Raw genomic sequence first — 21,015 nt, forward strand, 5'->3', positions numbered from 1 at the left:
TTTATAAAAAAGAGGTTTATCATATGACTTATCTATTCTGAAATTTTTCAGTGGGATTTATAACCCTAGGTTAAGTTAATGAAGGCCAAGAAGGAATGGCAGTTTCTTTTTTTGGGGGGACAGAGGCAGGTAAGGGGTAAAATCCTTCTCTTTTGTAAAGAAATATTAAAATTCATTCGTTTTTTATTTTGATAATTAAATGTAAGGTTAAGAATCTTTTGAAATCTGTTAAGGTGGTTAATAATAAAATTAATAACAGAATGTCTTCTCTTCAAATTCTTGAACAATGCAAAAGTGAAATTGTGTCTATGAAAAAAGTAAAAAAAAAAAAAAAAGCGCATAAGACCAAAACTGTTTAAACTGTTTAAATTCTAAAAACAAAGTGAAATTATTTCCTTCATCCAAGAGACTTACCTTCAAATCCAATTCTGTCACACACACTTAACACAAAAAGTATCTCAGAGTACAATTTAAGGGGAAGTTATAAAGCTAAATAACAGAAGCATAGTCACTGATAAAATTACAATTAGTAGTGAAGAAAACAGACCCTGACACTTATACGCAGGCTCGTATAGGATTAAAATGTGAAATTGCAAGTACTTTATATATATATAAATATATAATATATATACTTTTATATATTAAAATATGAAAGTACAAAGTATACTTTACAATGGTGTAGGGATTGTGATGGAAACCTTAACATGTTCCGTGAACCATCACAACACAAATCAAATATGGGGAGAAATTATCTGCAAGAAATGAACAATAAAGCAAAATTTATATGTATAGAAAAAATATAACTTTTCTCAAATGGAATAGTTTACAAATCGATCAGAAAGCAATACCAAATGACAAAAGCAGCATAGAGGACCCAGAAAGATCTCTTAGCTTTCTGCACATCAGCTGATTTAGAGTATTTATAGCAGGATAAAAGAAACACCTCCAACATGTTCTTTCCAGCCTCTCTGTTTGAAATACTTTGGTCTGATTGCAAGGACATCTCTTACTCTCTTCTACCCTAAGCGTAGATCCTGTCAGCCTCCTTAGATTTCTGGAGGAATGAAATGGCTCTGACATTCAGTGCCCACCTGCTGTACATTACTTCAGCATCTGAATGGCCTGTAATAGCTGAAAGCAATCCTTAGAGCCTGACAATTTCCCTGCAGTGCATTTTAAAAGGCAAAAGTTATACATGGTAATAAAACTAAAAGATTTTAATAATTAAATCACAATCATGTGAAAAATAATTTAGAAGCCTTCTAAACAGTTTTTTCAAAAAGATCCAGTAAAATTGAGTGAAAACACAATGGCAAATAAAAGCTAGAGGATGTGTTTAAAGCTATGCTGAAAGGCAAACTGATAGCCACTATTATTTAGAACATGAAAATGAACTAATAGACATGTAACACAAGGGGAAAAAGTAACAATATGGATAATACTAGGAATAACTCAGAAGAAAGCAAATAGGCAACCTCCTGACAAATGCATTTTTTTAAAAAATCAAAATCAGAAATAATAAAGATAATGAAAAATAAGATTATTAAAAATAAATGTATTTTAATGGAAATATTTGCTATGACATATTCAGTACACAAGTTTAGAAAACCCACTCAAGAATTACAAAATTCAAACAAGTCAATAACCAAAGAAAAAAATTCATGTAGTAACCAATGAATTGTATCTCCTCAAGAGTCCTGATCACGCTATGCATTCTCCCAAACTTTTAAGAAGCACATTATGCCTGTGTTATATAAATTTTCTCTGGTAGGCAGAAAAAGGTGAGTGTACACTACATTAAATTTTGTACAGTTACTGTAACCCTGACACCAAAACATTGAAAAGACAAAAATTGTCTTTTCAATTTTTGAAGTTACTGTTACCCTGGCACCAAAACATTGAAAAGACAAAAATTGTCTTTTCAAAGCTATAAATTGTTCTTTTACCTAGGAATATGCATGCAAACAAACCTAAATAAAATATTAGAAGTACAAATCACGTGTTCAAAGAACAACATACCATTGCCAAGTAGGGTTTATCCTTTGATGAAAGAGCAGTTCCCATTGCGGGGGAAAAAAAACTGTTAATACGTTTTTTTTTTTCGGGGACAGGGTCTCACTTTGTTGCCCAGGCTGCTCTCGAACTCTAATACGCATCTCAATAAATCCACAATGAGATCTGTTTGCCCAAATTGGTTACTTGTCCATTCTTGTGATCACATGAATGTCATGGACTCTTTGGATTATTCATGATTAGTCTGAAACAATCACTAACTGGAAGGATGGGATTAGTCTGGGTTGTTTAAATGAATCAGTGTCTAGCCTTGTTCCCAACTGCATGACTGCAATATAACGGGGAAGGTATGGAAAGCATGTTGGTAAGGCAAACACAATGTCTAAAACTGCTTCTTAGCTAGATTTATTGCCAGGCACTGGGCAAGTGGCTTTACATATATCTCAAAACTCTATGGTGTAAGTACTATTTTTCCTATTTTATCAACAGGAAGCTGAAGTACATTCAGAGAAATAAAGTAACTTGCTCAAGTAACAGCCAGCAAATGGGGAAGCTGGACTTCAGATACAGGTGACTTAAAATTGATGCCCATTCTCTTAACCACTACACTAAATATCACTGGCCATAATGAAGATTACAGGTGCTACCACATGCACACACTAATCAAAATTATGTAACAACAAATCCTTCCACAGCTATGGGATAGAATGGAAATCATGCTTACTATTTAGAGAAAGCAAGCAGAATACAAAATTCCATATAATGTAGTTAATGATTTTTTTAAGCTAGAATGAATTTGCTAGAATGAATTTGAAAGAGCCATATGGGTGTATTTGCTTTTCACTATTTTCCATTTTTCCTTAGTGAACATTTGTACTTTAAAAAAAAAAAAAAACGCCGGGCGCGGTGGCTCAAGCCTGTAATCCCAGCACTTTGGGAGGCCGAGGCGGGCGGATCACGAGGTCAGGAGATCGAGACCATCCTGACTAACACGGTGAAACCCCGTCTCTACTAAAAAATACAAAAAAACTAGCCGGGCGAGGTGGCAGGCGCCTGTAGTCCCAGCTACTCGGGAGGCTGAGGCAGGAGAATGGCGTAAACCTGGGAGGCAGAGCTTGCAGTGAGCTGAGATCCGGCCACTGCACTCCAGCCTGGGCGACAGAGCGAGACTCCGTCTCAAAAACAAAAAAAACAAAACAAAACAAAACAAAAAACTAAAAAGAGCCAGGCACGGTGGCTTATGCATGTAATCCCAGCACTTTGGGAGGCCGAGGTGGGTGGATCATCTGAGGTCAGGAGTTTGAGACCAGCCTGACCAACATGGTGAAACCCCATTTGTACTAAAAAGACACACACAAACACACACACATGAGCCAGGCATGGTGGCACACACCTGTGTAATCTCAGCTATTCAGGAGGCTGAGGCAGGAGAATCGCTTGAACCTGGGAGGTGGAGGTTGCGGTGAGCCAAGATCATGCTATTGCACTCCAGCCTGGGTGACAGAACGAGACTCCATCTAAAAAAAAAAGAAAAAAATTTAAAAAATATACTGTATACCCTACTAGATGGTAAAGTTTTTATGAGCAAAGCCTGTATTTTATTTTTGTAACCTCAAACACAGCTATGCACCTTACAAAAATAGGCACAAAATACATTTTTATCCATTTGGATTATAGCATAAAGGATTCCTATGTATGTCTCCTGCAGAGATAACAAGTGTGTATTCTCTATAGATGTTGCAATAATTGTTTAGGTACTACCCTTTCAAACTGAAGTTTTACTTAGGCTTATTTTTAAAGATTATGCTAATTTTTATTTTAATGTTGTGTTTTTGTTGTTTGTACAATTTTACTAGTGCCTGGTTCACAGTCCAAATACAAATCTAGGTGATTTTTGAATAATAGATGATACTTGTTAAACTCTAACTATATCACTACTGTTCCAAGCACTGTGAGATATTTTCCCATTTAGCCATCTAACAGTTCTGTGAAATTAATACTGTGAGGCACAGGGAGGTTAAATGACTTCTGACAGGACACATAGCAAATAAGTAATGGAGCTGGGATTCACGCTCAAGAAATATGACTCCATCGCCTCACTTAAGTTCACACACTGTGATACTCCGGTTTCTCTTCAGATCATATAAATCTTTGGCCTTTTACTGAAGATTTCCATGGACAGGAACAGTTATGAGTCTTTACCCAATTTTTTGAGGCCTCTTGTTTAATGATTTTTTTTTTTTTTTTAAGTTTACACGCTGTTTAATTCAACCACTGTTCTGGGTTTTATTTGTTTTTTAAGAAGTATAAAATCTTTTATGTTATAAATAGACCATGTAATTGTGAAAAAATTTTATTCCATTGTATGACTCCGTGAAAGAATGAGGTGGAAGAATAAAGTAAGAAAAGTATAACTGAGATGAGAAGAAGTGAAAGCAAGAGAAAAGGATTAGAGATGGCAGAATAAAGAGGGTGACTCAGTGACTGCGGGGTCAAAGTGTTGGTTCCTTTTTCACCTTGGTTGTACAAGTTTATTCAACAATAATATATTGAACATGTATGTACTAGCTGCCGAGGACATAATGGTGAAGAGAAAAAAAGATGACTTCTTTGCCCTTATGTATAATAGCTTATATAATTATTATAAGCTTCTATTATATAACGTAGTTTGAAAAAGTAGTTTACAGTGAGTCAGCTGCCAGTAAGGCAGGCTGGCTTCTCCCCAACCTATCAATTTTAGAGGATTCACAAGAACACAGGAATCCCCCTTTACTGTCATCCTTAATTTGGCCACACCTAATTCTGCTTTTGTGTTTGTTTTAAAGGGTTTTATTGTTGTGTTTTTGGGGATAAAGATTACAGTGTCATCTACACATCTTAAGTGTAAGATTTGAGAATTCTTGATTAACGCATACACTCTTATAACCCACTTGGAGACTATTCCCATGGGTCTGTTGTGTTTCTGTTTGTCTTGTAAGCAAAGGCACTATCTTTTTAAAGATGTTTATATAGTAAACAGAATCAGAAGACAGATAATGTCTCCCTCTGGTGCAAGAGACAAATTCTGGTTAGTAAAATTAAGATAATGTCTCCTTCCAGGGCAAAGGGCAAGCAGAGTTACAGCTCTTGATTAAAGATTTAGGCTCCTTAAGCTTGGTGTTCCTCAGTTCTAGCACACACTGTGGCATGCACGGCATCCACTCAGGTCACTCTGCATTACCCCTGTAAGGCCCGGGGGACAAAAGGAGCCAAGGCAGACATGCAGCTCAGGCTGCTTACTGTGTTGCGGATAATGAAGTCCTTTGTATCTGATGCAGGAGATGGTGGCAGGCTTTTTATCTTGCAAGTAGGATAACATCTCAGACCCTTCACAGTTCTTGACAATCCCACCCCTTCAAGATAGAGATCATTTTTATTGGGGCAGCAAGTTCCCTCATGCCCCTTTCCCATCAATCTCACAAAAATATCCTTTTTCTGATTTCATTCACACTAGATAGTGTTGCCTTTTCTAGAACATCACATACATGGAATCATACAGTATACAGTTGTCCCTTGGTATCTGAGGAGGAATGTTCTCAGGACCTCCCTGCAGATACCAAAATCCACGGATGCTCAAATTGTTAAGTCTCATATAAAATGATGTAGGCCAGGTACAATGACGTATGCCTGTAACTGCAGCATTTTGGGAGGCTGAGGTGAGTGGATCACTGACCTCAGGAGTTTGAGACCAGCCTGGGCAACATGGTGAAACCCCATCTCTCAAAAACAAAAGAAAAATTAGCCTGGCATGGTGGCTACCTATATTCCCAGCTGTTTGTGGTACTGAGGTGGGGAGATCACTTGAGCCCAGGAGGTGGAGGTTGCAGTGAGCCAAGATTGTGCCACTGCACTCCAGCCTGGGTAACAGAGCAAGACCTGTCTCAAAAATAAATAAAAATAAAGTGGTGTAGTATTTGCATATAACCTATGCACATTTTCTTGTTTACTTTATCTGTAGATTACTTATAATATCTAGTACAATGTAAATGCTATGTACACAGTTGTTATACTGTATTGTTTAGGAAATAACGACAAGAAAAAGATCTGTATGTATTCAATGCAGGCACAACCATCCTTTTTTTTTTTCACGTATTTTCAAACTAGGCTGGTTGAATCCACAGATGTGGAACCAGGGATACACACAGTTGACTGTGCACTCATTTGTATTTATGTGCTTTCACTCAGCATGAAGTCTGTGAAATTCATCCATGCTGTGGTGCGTATCAGTGATTCATTCCTTCTCCTGGCTGAAGAGTAGCCCAATGTAAGAGTAACAGTTGTAACATTAGTAATTCACATGTTTAGCTTTATCATATGTAAGACATTGGGAATCAAACATTGTTTAGACTAGATTCTATTACCTTTAGATGAAGAGTCTTCATTTCTGTTCTAGCAGGCACTTAGCTGATTTGGACCCCCATTTCCACCTCTCCCTCTTTTGCAATGGGTGGCCCCTGGATTTCTGTTGGAGTTTTCAGCCTTTCAGGTGTTGTTTTCCATCACCACCACCTCTGGTAGTCTCCCTTGCACATGCACAACCAAAGAGTCAGCCAAAAATTTAGAGTGAGGTTTATCATAGATTTTGGGACTCCTTGTTTTTTGGCTCTGCCCTTTTTAGGGGATGCTCCCTTGCTCTCAAATTGCTTAGGCATCCCCATAGTGTGCCCATTGACTCAAGCCATTAAGACTGCACTTTTCTGCTTGAGTTCTAGCATTGCTGTGCTGAGGTAAAGGTTCATAAACATGAATCTCACCCGGTGTGGTTCTCTTCTTTCAATGTTTACTCCCCTTGGTTTCTGCCTGCTTTTGGGAATTCTCCAAGTACCTTCAATTAGGTCATATGTATGTGAACTAATTGAATATATATATATGTTGCCCAGAGTTTGTAATTGTTGTAGGAGACATGGTCTGATAAAAACTCCTCTATCATTTTCAGAATCAGTGTAGTGTATTTTTATTCCTGTGTAGTGTATTTTTATTCCTTTTTCTCAAAATTTCTGTGACATTTTACTTTGGATGTGTATCTTATAAGCAACATGTGGCTAAATTTTGTTCTTTGTGGAATCTGATAGTCTGTGGAATCATTAGGTCACTTTAACGCATTTACATTCATTGTGATTAATGACATTTAGATTTACTTATTTACTCATTTATTCATTCATTTAGAAGTGTGGTCTTGCTGTGTTGCCCAGGTTGGTCTTAGACTCCAGGGCTCAAGTGATCCTCCTGCTTCATACTGCTGAATAACTGGGACTTCTAGTGTGTGCCATCATGCCTAGCTTTTTTCTTTTTTTTTTTTTTTTTGAGACAGGGTTTTGCTCTTGTTGCCCAGGCTAGAGTGCAATGGTGTGATCTTGGCTCACTGCAACCTCTGCTTCCTGGGTTCAAGCGATTCTCCTGTCTCAGCCTCCCAAATAGCTGTGATTATAGGCGTGCACCACCATGCCGGGCTAATTTTCTATTTTTAGTAAGATGGAGTTTCACCATGTTGGTCAGGCTGGTCTTGAACTCCTGACCTCAAGTGATCCACCCACATCAACCTCCCAAAGTGTTGGGATTAAAGACGTGAGCCACCGCACCCGGCCCATCATGCCTAGCTCTTGCATTTATCTTTTACCACTTTATTTTATGTGTTTACCATTATTTACATTTGGTTCTTTAGTTCTGTTCATCTGCCAGGTTGATAAGGTTTTCTATTATCCCCCCACTTTGATGTTCTCCTTACTTGGAAGTTACAGATTACATTTATGTTTCTTAGGGGCCTCCCTTAAACTTCCTACTAAAGTCTAAAGTTGTTTAGTATTTCTACCTTCCTTCCAAACAGGAAAAGGACATTATTTTGTTTACTCATTAACAGATTCCTATCTTTCCTTTTATTGTTGTCTGGAAATTCAGTATCAACATTTTTATCATAAAATATTTTTTTTTAAATTAATATTCAAACATGACAATTTTATGCTCATCATTGTTTCTTTTTAAGCAAAATAATTTTATTGATATACAATTCACATACCATAAAATCACCATTGTATTTTGCATCTAACTTCTTTCCCTTACCTTCACTTTTCTTCTTGCAAGCTCTAATGGTTATTTCAGTGAGATGTATTTTGGGGTTTTGTTTCATTTTGTTTCCTTTTTGTCTGCAAATGCCTTTACTTTGCTTTCACTCTTAGATAGTAGCTTTTGGCTTAGTATAGAATTCTACAACCGGAGTTATTTTCCCTTAGCAATTTGAAACATCATTCTATTGCATCCTGTCACTTATTTTTCTCAATTAGAAATCTGTTATTATTCTAATTTTTATTCCTTTATGGTTGATTTTGTTCCCTCTTTGATAACTTTAAATTTTTTTTGTATCCTGCAGTTTTACTCTTATGTGTCTATGTAAGAGTTAATATTTTATCCTGCTTGGTACAGAATGTACTTTTACTCTAAGGGATTATTCTTCAATTCTGGAAAGTTATCTGCCCCTATGTCTTCAAATGTTGCTTCTTTGTAATTTTGTCTATTTTCTTCTTTTGAAATTTTATTAGACAGTTGGAGCCTCTCAATCTGGTCTCTGTGTCACTTATTTTCTCACTTATTTTTAAAAATCTCTCTCTGTTGCATTTTTCATTATTTCCTCAGTAATGCCTTAAAATATAGTAATTCTTTCTTAGACCATGTGCAGTCTAGGATGTCCATTGAGTCTTGAAATTGGTATGTTTTCCTAATTTTTTAAACTCTTTTATTTTATTTATTTATTTTAAAAATATTTACATTTTTAGAGACAGGGCCTCACTATGTTGCCCAGGCTGTAGTGCAGTGGCTATTCACAGGAGCAATCATAATGCACTGTATCCTTGAACTTCTGGCCTCAGGCCATCCTCCTGCCTCTGCGTCCCAAACAGCTGATACTACAGGCATATGCCACCATGTCCAGCAATTTTTTTAAAAAACTCTTTCTACCTATTCTTGGATCACTTAAGCCTGACTTTGTTTCATAATTTATTCTTTTTTTTTTTTTTTTTTTTTTTTGAGACGGAGTCTTGCTTTGTCACCCAGGCTAGAGTGCAGTGGCCAGATCTCAGCTCACTGCAAGCTCCGCCTCCCAGGTTCACGCCATTCTCCTGGCTCAGCCTCCCGCGTAGCTGGGACTACAGGCGCCCGCCACCTCGCCCGGCTAGTTTTTTGTATGTTTTAGTAGAGACGGGGTTTCACCATGTTAGCCAGGATGGTCTCGATCTCCTGACCTCGTGATCCGCCCGTCTCGGCCTCCCAAAGTGCTGGGATTACAGGCTTGAGCCACCGCGCCCGGCCTCATAATTTATTCTTTTTAAAAATTTATGTGGCCAGACATGGTAGCTCACGCCTGTAATCCCAGCACTTTGGGAGGCTGAGGTGGGCAGATCACCTGAGGTCAAGAGTTTGAGACCAGCCTGGCTAACATAGCGAAACCCGTTCTCTACTGAAAATACAAAAATTAGCCAGGTGTGGTGGCATGTGACTGTAATTCCAGCTACTCGGGAGGCTGAGACAGGAGAATCGCTTGAACCCAGGAGGCAGAGGTTGCAGTGAGCCGAGATTGCACCACTGTACTGCAGCTTGGGTGACAAAGCAAGACTCTGTCTAAAAAAAAAAAACCTACACCCACAATTATTTTTGCTACATGCCTGTCTTTCTAGACTTTATTATGAGGAATTAATGCTCACTCAATTTTTGAGGGACCCTGCCCTTAAGCTTTCTAGAAACCCCTTTTTCCAGGTGAAAGGATCTACCAGGCACTACTTTAATTCTTTCAGATGTCTAAATGAAGGACATAACAGCCTTGTCCTTAGTTTGATGTTTTTCTCCCAGGATGGTTCTGAAACTCACTGGAGATTAAGAATTGTATTCTTCAACTAAGCAAGTTCTGGGCTCTCTAAACACCTCTTGCAAGTCAGTGGGATTTTTTTCTGAATTTCTCATTTTTCTTGCTGTTTTATCAAATAGGACTTAAAGTTGGGAGCAGTGGCTTATGTCTGTAATCCCAGCACTTTGGGAGGCCGAGGGAGGTGGGTTGCTTGAGGCCAGGAGTTCGAGATGAGCCTGGCCAGCATGGCGAAACCCTATCTCTACTAAAAATACAATAAAGACGGGCGCAGTGGCTCACGCCTGTAATCCCATCACTTTGAAAGGCCAAGGTGGGTGGATCACCTGAGGTCAGGAGTTCGAGACCAGCCTGACCAACATGGAGAAACCCCTGTCTCTACTAAAAATATGAAAAATTAGACCGGGCGCGGTGGCTCAAGCCTGTAATCCCAGCACTTTGGGAGGCCGAGATGGGCGGATCACGAGGTCAGGAGATCGAGACCATCCTGGCTAACACAGTGAAACCCCGTCTCTACTAAAAAATACAAAAAACTAGCTGGGCGAGGTGGCGGGCGCCTGTAGTCCCAGCTACTCGGGAGGCTGAGGCAGGAGAATGGTGTAAACCTGGGAGGCGGAGCTTGCAGTGAGCTGAGATTCGGCCACTGCACTCCAGCCCGGGCGACAGAGCAAGACTCCCTCTCAAAAAAAAAAAAAAAGAAAAAGAAAAATTAGCCAAGTGTGGTAGCGCATGCCTGTAATCCTAGCTACTCAGGAGGCTGAGGCAGGAGAATGTCTTGAACCCAGGAGGCAGAGGTTGCGGTGAGCCAAGATTGCGTCATTGCACTCCAGCCTGGGCAACAAGAGCGAAACTCTGTCTCAAAATAAATAAATAAATAAATAAATAAATAAATAAATAAGCTGGATGTTGTAGCGCACACCTGTAATCCCAGCTACTCGGAAGGCTGAGGCAGGAGAATCTCTTGAACCCGGAACACAGAGGTTGCAGTGAGCCAAGATCGTACCACTGCACTCCAGCCTGGGCAACAGAGTGAGTGAGACTTGGTCTCAATAATAATAATAATAATAATAATACTTAAAGCACCTAGCCCCATACCTTTGACATATGCCTAGAAACTATCCTACTATCCTCCACATTACTATGGGCAACCATTGTACAAATATAGATTGCCATTTTTCAGTTTCTCTAATAGTTCCCTCACCATATCCACCACCCTAAGCTAATACCATACATTTTAGGTTCTGGTTACAGCAGCATCCCAGTATTAGGTGCTGACTTCTAGTTAGCTTACTGTTGCTATGGAAGAAACAATCACAAAATCTCAGTGACATGTAAGCTTTTAAGCTTTTCATTTTGTTAATAACCTTTTAATTTTCTCATGGGTCTGCAAGTCATTTAGGGCAACTTCAGGCTGCAGTCGCTGAAGTAGCTTTACTTTACAAAGCAGGTCTCAGGCAGCCAGGACAGTTATGCTCCACATGCTCATTCTGAGGTGCAGGTGGAATCTGGGGCCCTGGGCAGCCTGGGCCTCTCTGAGGAGATGACAATTGTACTGACTTATGGGTGATGAGAAGGGCCCAGCTGGGAAGAATGGAGGAGGGTGTGCCAGTGCAAACAGCCTGGGGCAAGTGTTCAAGGGACAGGGAGGAAGCTGTGGGCCTGGAACAGTGAGAGAGGGAGAGTGGAGGAGACGAGGCCAGGAGGCTGCTGGATCATATCACCTGGGGCACTGTCAGCCACAGAGAGGGTGTAAGGTGAGCGGAGTTGCCAGGTCTGCAAACAGAGAGGGCACTTCTGCTAAGCATGCTTATTCTGGGGCCCAAGGCAGCAGCTACCCTGGGGAAAATTCTCATTGTGGTGACAAAAGTACAAGGGGGCAAGCCCCATTAGATAAGCACATTTCTTTTTGTTTTTTTTTTTTTTTTGAGACAGAGTCTCGCTCTGTCGCCCAGGCTGGAGTGTAGTGGCCTGATCTCCACTCACTGCAAGCTCTGCCTCCTGGGTTCACGCCATTCTCTTGCCTCAGCCTCCCGTGTAGCTGGGACTACAGGTGCCCGCCACCATGCCCAGCCAATTTTTTTTTTGTATTTTTAGTAGAGATGGGGTTTCACCATGTTAGCCAGGATGGTCTCGATCTCCTGACCTCGTGATCTGCCCGTCTCGGCCTCCCAAAGTGCTGGGATTAGAGGCTTGAGCCACCGCGCCTGATAAGCACATTTCAAGTCCTTGCTTTCATCATACCTACTAACACCCTATTGGCCAAAGCATGTCCCATGGCTGAGCCCAGAAAAGTATACTGCTTTTTTTTTTTCTTTTGAGACAGTCTTGCTCTGTCACCCAGGCTGGAGTGCAGTGGCGCAATCTCAGCTCATTGCAGCCTCCACCTGGAGGTTCAAGCAGTTCTCTGCCTCAGCCTCCCGAGTAGCTGGGATTACAGGCACCCACCACCATGCCTGGCTAATTTTTGTATTTTTAGTAGAGACGGGATTTCACCATCTTGGCCAGGCTGGTCTTAACAAAATCCTGACTTCGTGATCCACTCGCCTCGGCCTCTCAAAGTGCTGGGATTACAGGCGTGAGCCATTGTGCCGGACTATACTTCCTTTTATGGGAAGAACTTCAACGTTACATTGGCAAAAGATATGGGCACAAAAAGGGGTAAATAAATTGGACCTATAAATCATTTTATTTTAAAGATACATGCACGCATATGTTTATTGCAGCACTATTCACAATAGCAAAGAAATGGAATCAACCCAAATGCCCATTAGTGATAGACTGGATAAAGAAAATGTGGTACATGTACACCATGGAATACTATGCAGCCATAAAAAGCAACGAGATCATGTCCTTTGCAGGGACATGGATGGAGCTGGAAGCCATCATCCTCAGCAAACTAACACAGAAACAGAAAACCAAACACCACATGTTCTCACTCTTAAGTGTGAGCTGAACAACGAGAACACATGGACACAGGGAGAGGAACATCACACACTGGGGTCTGTCAGTGGTGATGAGAGCAGGTAGGGGGAGGGAGAGCATCAGGAAAAATAGCTAATGCATGTGGGGCTTAATACCTAGGTGATGGGTTGATAGGTGCAGCACACGTTTACCTATGTAACAAACCTGCATGTCCTGCATATGTATCTGGGAACTTAAAATAAAATTTTAAAAAATGATAATGTGGACAAGTCATTGATTACATCCTTCATGATAACATGTAGAATATTGGTTGCCAGCTTGTGTTTCTGTCCTGCCTCCTGAAGCTCACAGCTTCCCCTAAAGCTGTAGTCTCAAGCAGTAGTCAGCAGCTTTTTAAAGCTTCCTTGTGAAAGGGATGGGACTAAGTGAGGATCACCAGCCTAGCTCCTGGTTTTAGGCAGTGAACCTGTCTCTGATCTCCCAAAAGGATATGAACTCACAATTGCCTCTATCTACTTCTTGACCCAGAATTCAGCAGGCTCATGACTCCCACCTACCTATTTTCTTCATTGCATTTTCTGTTCCTGGCTCACAGAGATTTATCTTACTGAACACAGCTAAGTCCTTTCTTTTCTTTCTTTTTTTTAAACACATTAAAAAAAATAATAATAAGCTGTCTATTTTTTTTCCTTTAATGTATTATGTATCATGGCCATGAGTTTTGAGTAAAGGAATAATGCCAATCATGAACTTTCAATAGCATTGTAATCCTAAGTCCTAGAATCCTATATGAAATATATCCTTTATTTCATGTGTTGGTTTTTTAAAAATAAAAGGTTTTAAAATCCCTTGGCACTTAAGTATGCCAAATTTAGTCTATTACCAAAAAATAGTTTCATAAATATTCCAATTCAGTACCTTTTTAAAAAAATGATCAGGCAGATTATATAAAAGGAAAATAGGCCAGGAGTGGTACCTCATGCCTGTAATCCCAACACTTTGGGAGGCTGAAGCAGGAGAATTGCTTGAGCCTAGGAGTTCGAGACAGGTCTGGGCAACAAAATGAGACCCTGTCTCTGCGAAAAATACAAAAATTGTCCTGGTGGGGTGGCATGTACCTATGGTCCTAGCTATATGAGAGGCTGAGGCAGGAGGATCACTTGAGCCTAGGAGGTCAAAGCTGCAGTGAGCCGTGATCAAGCCACTGCATTCCAGCCTGGGAGACAGTGAAAGACCCTGTCAAATAAATAAATAAATAAATGGAAAATAGCCAGCAGATTGGACCATTAAACTAGTAAAATGAGTGTATATCAAATATGAAGGTATTTTATCACAACCTGGTTATCTCATTTTCTTCTCTATCTCTTATCAAAATTTTCTTTCTTCTTTGTTTTTGACTTTTTATTATAGAAAATTTATTATGGAAAAATTTAAATATATAAACTGTACACAGAATAGTGTAACAACTTTTATGTACCCATCACTGAGCTTTCATAATCATGAATCTCGGCAAATTTAGTTTCCTTTGTCCCCAGAGGCTGGAAACTATGACCCACAGACTAAATCCAGCCTGTTGCCTCTTTTTGCAAATAAAATTTTGTTGGAACACAGCCATACACTTCTGTTTACATGCCTGTTTTTGTGCTGCAGTAGTGGAGTTGAATAGTTGCAAAAGAAGTTGTATGGCCTGCAAAGTCTAAAATAGTTACTATTTAGCCCTTTACAGAAAAAGTTTGCTGACTCCTGAACTTTCATCCACTCATCTCAGGAAAAATGTCTCTTTCATATTACATTTTTTCATGTTTTAGTATGTCTCTAGAAGCTAATCACTTTTTAAAAAGACAATAACACTCTTACGTACAAAATTAACAGCAATGCACTAGTTTTCTCTTCTTTTCTATAAAACTCCAACTAAATAAGAACAAGTAAGAATTGTTTAATAGTTCACTTTCTTCCTAACTCATTATTCAGGTCCACCCATAGTCTGCAAACCTTTGAAAGAGCTGCAGACTATTCTTTATCAGTGGTTTACTCTCAGTAATTTTAACAGTCTAACAAACAATTTATCTGTAGATGACCCCAAAGAATAGCATATCCTGAATTTAACAAAGCATGTAAGAAAGTTAAGCAATAATGGCAATCATTAGAGAGATTTCAGCACAATTGCAACTTGAGTTCTATTAAGGTTCTGTGAAAAAAATGCAGCCTATAAATACAATCTCAGTTTTAAAAGGCTAATAGTGTTACCGTTTGTTTGTTTGTTTGTTTGTTTTGCCACATTGATTTTACTTTCCTTGAGAAAACCAAGTTCATTTTTTGAGGTTTTAATAGTTATGTGAATGTAAGCATTTTTAAATAATATTTTATATTAAAATAGTCCTTTATAGTTTACTTGGCAGCTATATGGGAGCTATCTCATTTAATATTTACACAACCCAGTGAGATAGAGATTATTTTCTTACTAAAGGGTTCTGCTGAGACACAAACCCAAGTTGTCTATTCTGTTCAAAGTCCATCACCCTTATGCTGCTGAACTGGCAATCACAAATCTTACCACAGAGCAGTTTTAAATGGATTTTATCACCTTTTACAGGCCTTGGCTATATAAATTGTACTATGTTATGCAAACTATTAACTTTACATTACTTCCTAGATATACTAAAGATACACATCTACACAGTAAAGATATTGGAATAAACCTATGACATCTGTACCTTTGGAGCTTAGAATTTCAAGCACAGAGTGCTGTATCTTTCAAACTCAAAGAGCAAGAAACACTCCATTATAGAGTTTTCATAAACTCTTCTTTAGCATACTTTTATATCCTTATGATGGGTGAAGTGCCCTAGTGGAGAGGTGACCTTAATAGAGTTCAGAGACATAGGCCAGGTGTGGTGGCTCACCCATGTAATCCCAACACTTTGGGAGGCCAAACCAGGAGGACAGCTTGAGCCCAGGAATTTAAAACCAGCCTGGACAACTGTATTAGTCCATTTACACACTGCTGATAAAGACATACCTGAGACTGGAAAGTAAAAGAGGTTTAATGGACTTACAGTTCCACGTGGCTTGGAAGGCCTCACAATCAAGGCAGAAAGCAAGGAGGAACAAGTTATGTCTTACATGGATGGTGGCAGGCAAAGAGAGCGCTTGTACAGAGAAACTCCCGTTTTTAAAACCATCAGATCTCATGAGACCCATTCACTATCATGAGAATAGCATGGGAAAGACCTGCCCCCATGTTTCAATCATCTCCTGCCAGGTGCTTCCGACAACATATGGGAATTATGGGATCTACAAGACAAGATTTGAGTGGGAACACAGAGCCAAATCATATCATTCTGCCCCTGGTCCCTCCCAAATCTCATATCTTCACATTTCAAAACCAATCATGCCTTCTGAACAGTCCCCAAAAGTCTCAATTCATTTCATCATTAACTCACAAGTCCATAGTTCAAAGTCTCATCCAACACAAGGCAAGTAAGTCCCTTCCACCTATGAGCCTGTAAAATCAAAAGCAAGTTAGTTAATTCCTAGATACAATAGGGGGACAGGCATTGGGTAAATACAGCCAATCCAAATGGGAGAATTGGCCAAAACAAAGGGGCTACAGGCCCCATGCAAGTCTGAAATCCACAGGACAATCAGATCTTAAAGCTCCAAAATGATCTCCTTGGACTCCATGTCTCACGTCCAGGTCATGCTGATACAAAAGGCAGGTTCCCATAGTCTTGGGCAGCCCCACCCCTGTGGCTTTGGAGGGTACAGCCTCCTTCCCAGCTGCCTTCACTGGCTAGCATTGAGTGTCTGCGGCTTTTCCAGGTGCATGGTACAAGCTGTCAGTGGATCTACCATTCTGGAGTCTGGAAGATGGTGACCCTATTCTCACAGCTTTACTAGGTGGTGCCCCAGTAGGGACTCTGTGTGGGGGATCCCACCCCACATTTCCCTTCTGCACTGCCCTAGCAGAGGTTCCCCATGAGGACCCCACCCCTACAGCAAACTTCTGCCTGGGCATCCAGGCATTTCCCTACATCTTATGAAATCTAGACGGAGGTTCCCAAACTTCAATTCTTGACTTTTGTGCACTCACAAGCTCAACACCACATGGAAGCTGCCAGGGCTTGAGGCTTGTATCCTCTGAAGCCACAGTCCGAGCTCTACATCAGCCCCTTTCAGCCATGGCTGGAGCAGCTGGGATGCAGGGCACCAAGTCCCTAGACTGCACACAGCATGGGGACCCTGGACTCAGCCCATGAAACCACTTTTTCCTCCTAGGCCTCTGGGCCTGTGATGGGAGGGGCTGCCATGAATGCCTCTCACATGCCCTGGAGACATTTTCCCCATTGTCTTGGGGATTAACATTTGGCTCCTAATTACTTATGCAAATTTCTGAGGCTGGCTTGGATTTCTCCTCAGAAAACGAGATTTTTCTGTTCTATTGCATTGTCAGGTTGCAAATTTTCTGAACATTTATGCTCTGCTTCCCTAATAAAACTGAATGCCCTCAACAGCATCCAAGTCACCTCTTGAATGCTTTGCTGTTTAGACATTTCTTCTGCCAGATACCCTAAATCATCTCTTTCAAGTTCAAAGTTCCATAAATCTCTAGGGCAGGGGCAAAATGCTGCCAGTCTTTTTGCTAAAACATAACAAGAGTCACTTTTGCTCTGGTTCCCAACAAGTTCCTGTTTCCATCTGAGACCACCCCAACCTGGATGTCATGGTTCATATCACTATCAGCATTTTTGTCAAAGCTATTCAACAAGTCTCTAGGAAGTTCCAAACTTCCCCACATTTTCCTCTCTTCTTCTGAGCCCTCCAAACTGTTCCAACCTATGCCTGTTACTCAGTTCCAAAGTCGATTCCACATTTTTGGGTATCTTTTCAGTAATGCCCCACTCTACCGGTGCCAATGTACTTTATTAGTCTGTTTTCATACTGCTGATAAAGACATACCCAAGACTGGGAAGAAGAAGTTTAATGGACTTACAGTTCCACATGGCTGGGGAGGCCTCACAATCATGGAGGAAGGCAAGATGTAGCAAGTCATGTCTTACATGGATGGCAGCAGGCAAAGAGACAGCTTCTGCAGAGAAAATCCTGTTTATAAAACCTTCAGATCTCATGAGACCCATTCACTATCATGAGAATAGCACAGGAAAGACCCACCCCCATGATTCAATCATCTCCCACCAGGCCCCTCCCACAACACATGGGAATTATGGGACCTACAAGATGAGATTTGGGTGGGAACACAGAGCCAAACGATTTCAACAACATAGCAAGACCCTGTCTCTACAAAAGTAATTTTTTAGAAATTAGGTGTGGTAGTGTATACCTGTAGTGCCTGCTACTCAGAAGGCTAAAATGAGAGGATTGCTTGAACCCAGGAGGTTCAAGGCTGCAGTGAGCTATGCTGGAGCCACTGTACTCCAGCTTAGGTAACAAAGAGAGACTCTGTCTCAAAAAATAAAAAATAAAAAAAGTAGAGCTCAGAGAAATGGCTGATTTCAGGATTAGGGCAGAGGAAATACAAGATTAACCTGGAAAATCTTACTAGGCTAGAAAGTAAGAAGTGCCCCCCAAAATTGTGCAGGCATCAAGTCAAAATGACTCAGAAGTCAGCTTGAAGGGTACACCACTAGATAAATCTGGAACAATTTGAGCATCAAAGTAAATAATAGTAATAAATTGATTAAAGCATAAATCCATGAGTTCATAGTCATATAAATAAATAAATAAATTGATACCTAGTGAAGAATGAGATATTTACATAGCCTCAACTATGTCCTGCAAAATATTTATGAATAAAAGAAGGGAAACTGAGTCAATTTACAATAGAGGAGCCTAGAAGATACCATTTTAATCAAATAATCAAAGTGAACATCTCAGTAATAAAACAAATCAAAAATGTAGACCTTCTGATAGAATGCAATGAGAACACAGCATTGCTTCGGTGAGATTCTTGCCAAAGAAGCAAAACCTTATCATAAGGTAATATCAGACAAAGCTAAACTGGGGAACATTATAAAAATTAATGACATATAATCTTCTAAAGTGTCAGGGTCCTGAAAGTCAAGGAAAGACAGGATGGTTCCAGATTGAAGACAACTAGAGAGATGAACTAAATGCAGTACTTGATTTTGGACTGGATTCTTTTATTATAAATTACATTGGAACATTTGGTAAAACTTGAACATGGTCTAAGGATTAGATCATAGCAATGTGCTGATGTTAACTCCCTGTCTTGAGTAGTGGTGTTCTGGTTAAATAGCAGAATATCATTGTCTGTAGGAAAAAACACACTAAAGTATAGGGGTAATACAGCATCAGATCAGCAACTTACTCTCAAACTATTCAAATAACAAAAGTGACTTTTCCTCTTTCTGTAAGTTTTCTGTACGTTTAACATGGCTTCAAAATGCAAATTGTTTTTCACAAAAATGCAAAACTAAACGTACATTAAGTTACAGCAGACTCTCACAGATATTTGTCACATAATGCCATTTTCCTTGGCCACAGGTTTAGCTACAGAACGATATCTTGCCAGTCTTTTACATCAGAAAAACTAGTTATCGAAGACAATTGTCTATAAAAACTTTAATAATACCATATTCATTTTTTTGTTGGGAAACGGGACAATTTGCAAGATAGAACAAGGATATTCATTTATTAAACAGATATTAAACATGCATTAAGCTTTGTGGTAGGTACGAGTTTTCTCTCTGTGGTGGTCACTGTCATGCACTGCTCAGATTCTCCCTTCAGGACTGAAGGTTTTATTCCCCTAGCAGCAAGGAATGCTGTGGACGAGGCAGCCCTCAGCTGTCAGTTCCTTTCAGGGATTTCCTCAGTTGAAGAGAGATTCCTTGCCTAAGGTGACAGTCCCTTTCTGGGGTGGTCTACATCCAATCACTGGTCAATGCAGAGGTATAAAGGCCTAGCCCTCTTGCCCCAATTCAAGGCATCTTTGATGGATCATCCCTGCTTCAGAATATCCCAGAGGGCTAAGGGTTTCATTGAGAATCCATCAATCCATCACAGCTCCACTTCTCCCTCTGCCAGTCCCTTCCCTTTCCCTGCCTTTCCTGTCCTAGGTGATGATCCTTGGAGCATGCCTAATGAACCTCCTTCTTGCTCATCTCTGACTCACAGTCTGCCTCTCCAAAAGCCTACTTGTGCCATCTTGCTCACTGATTTCTCTCTGGAGTTACAAAGGACCATTATTTTTTCAACTTTTTGACTATTAAATAAGGCTGTAATTTATAACATTAAAATTTTATGAACTTCTCTTTGCCTGCTCCACTTTCCATCTCTTGATCAAACAACATGAAGTGGAAAAATATAGACGTTGAGAATGGGAACGGAAAAAGCCTAAGTGGAAACCAGAGTCTGTCTTGGGAAGGCAGGTTAAGGTGTAGGACGAGTTTGTCTGGTCCACCACCCTTTTCTTTGCTATTTTCTCCCTCTTTCACCCCCTGCCTCCTAGTGATGCCTGTGTTCCATGCATTCATATTGCATGGCTCCTCCCTTCTCAGAAGAGTAACTCATCCTTACTGGAGCTGACTTGCCTTACTTAAGTCAATTCCAGCTACTACAACAGACTACAATAAACTGGGCAGCTTGAACAATAGATATTTATTTCTCACAATTCTGGAGGCTGGGAAGTTCAAGATAAAAGGGCTTGCAGATCTAGTGTCTAGAGAGGACACACTTCCTGGTTTGCAGATGGCCATCTTCTCCACGTATTCTCATGTGGCAGGGAGCAGAGAAAGAGGAAGGGGATGGGGAGACAGAAAAAGAGAGAAAAAGCTCTTCTCCTTAAAAAGGCACTAATCTTGCTCCACTCTCATAACCTAATTACTTCCCAAAGTCCCCACCTCCAAGTACTATAACTTTGGGGGTTAGGATTTCAACATGTGAGTTTTTCAGGGGACATAAACATTTAGTTCATAACAAGATTTAAAGTGTCATTCTCCTTCAAGAGTCTGCAGTAGAAATAAACTGTTTGTTGTTGTTGTTGTTGTTGATGTTGTTGTTTGTTTTTAGGCTTATTCCATTCAAAACATACCCAGAGATTGGTGGAAGGAAGATAATGAATCTGTTGGCGTTAGTAAGGTAGATGGTTTTGGTACTCTCCTGAATCATCCGTGTAGGCAGTTGTCTTCTCCATTTACACATCAATTGAA

General features: G+C 40.1%; 1 non-coding gene across 1 annotated transcript; it reads left to right on the forward strand.

The window, feature by feature from the left end:
• Window positions 1-4,131: 4,131 nt before the first annotated feature.
• LOC123568220 (U5 spliceosomal RNA) lies at window positions 4,132-4,246 on the forward strand. The gene has a single exon (XR_006691423.2). It is a non-coding gene; the product is annotated as a U5 spliceosomal RNA (small nuclear RNA).
• Window positions 4,247-21,015: the final 16,769 nt, after the last annotated feature.

The sequence above is a fragment of the Macaca fascicularis genome, chromosome 12 (genome assembly GCF_037993035.2).
Source record: "Macaca fascicularis isolate 582-1 chromosome 12, T2T-MFA8v1.1".
Classification (NCBI taxonomy): domain Eukaryota; kingdom Metazoa; phylum Chordata; class Mammalia; order Primates; family Cercopithecidae; genus Macaca; species Macaca fascicularis.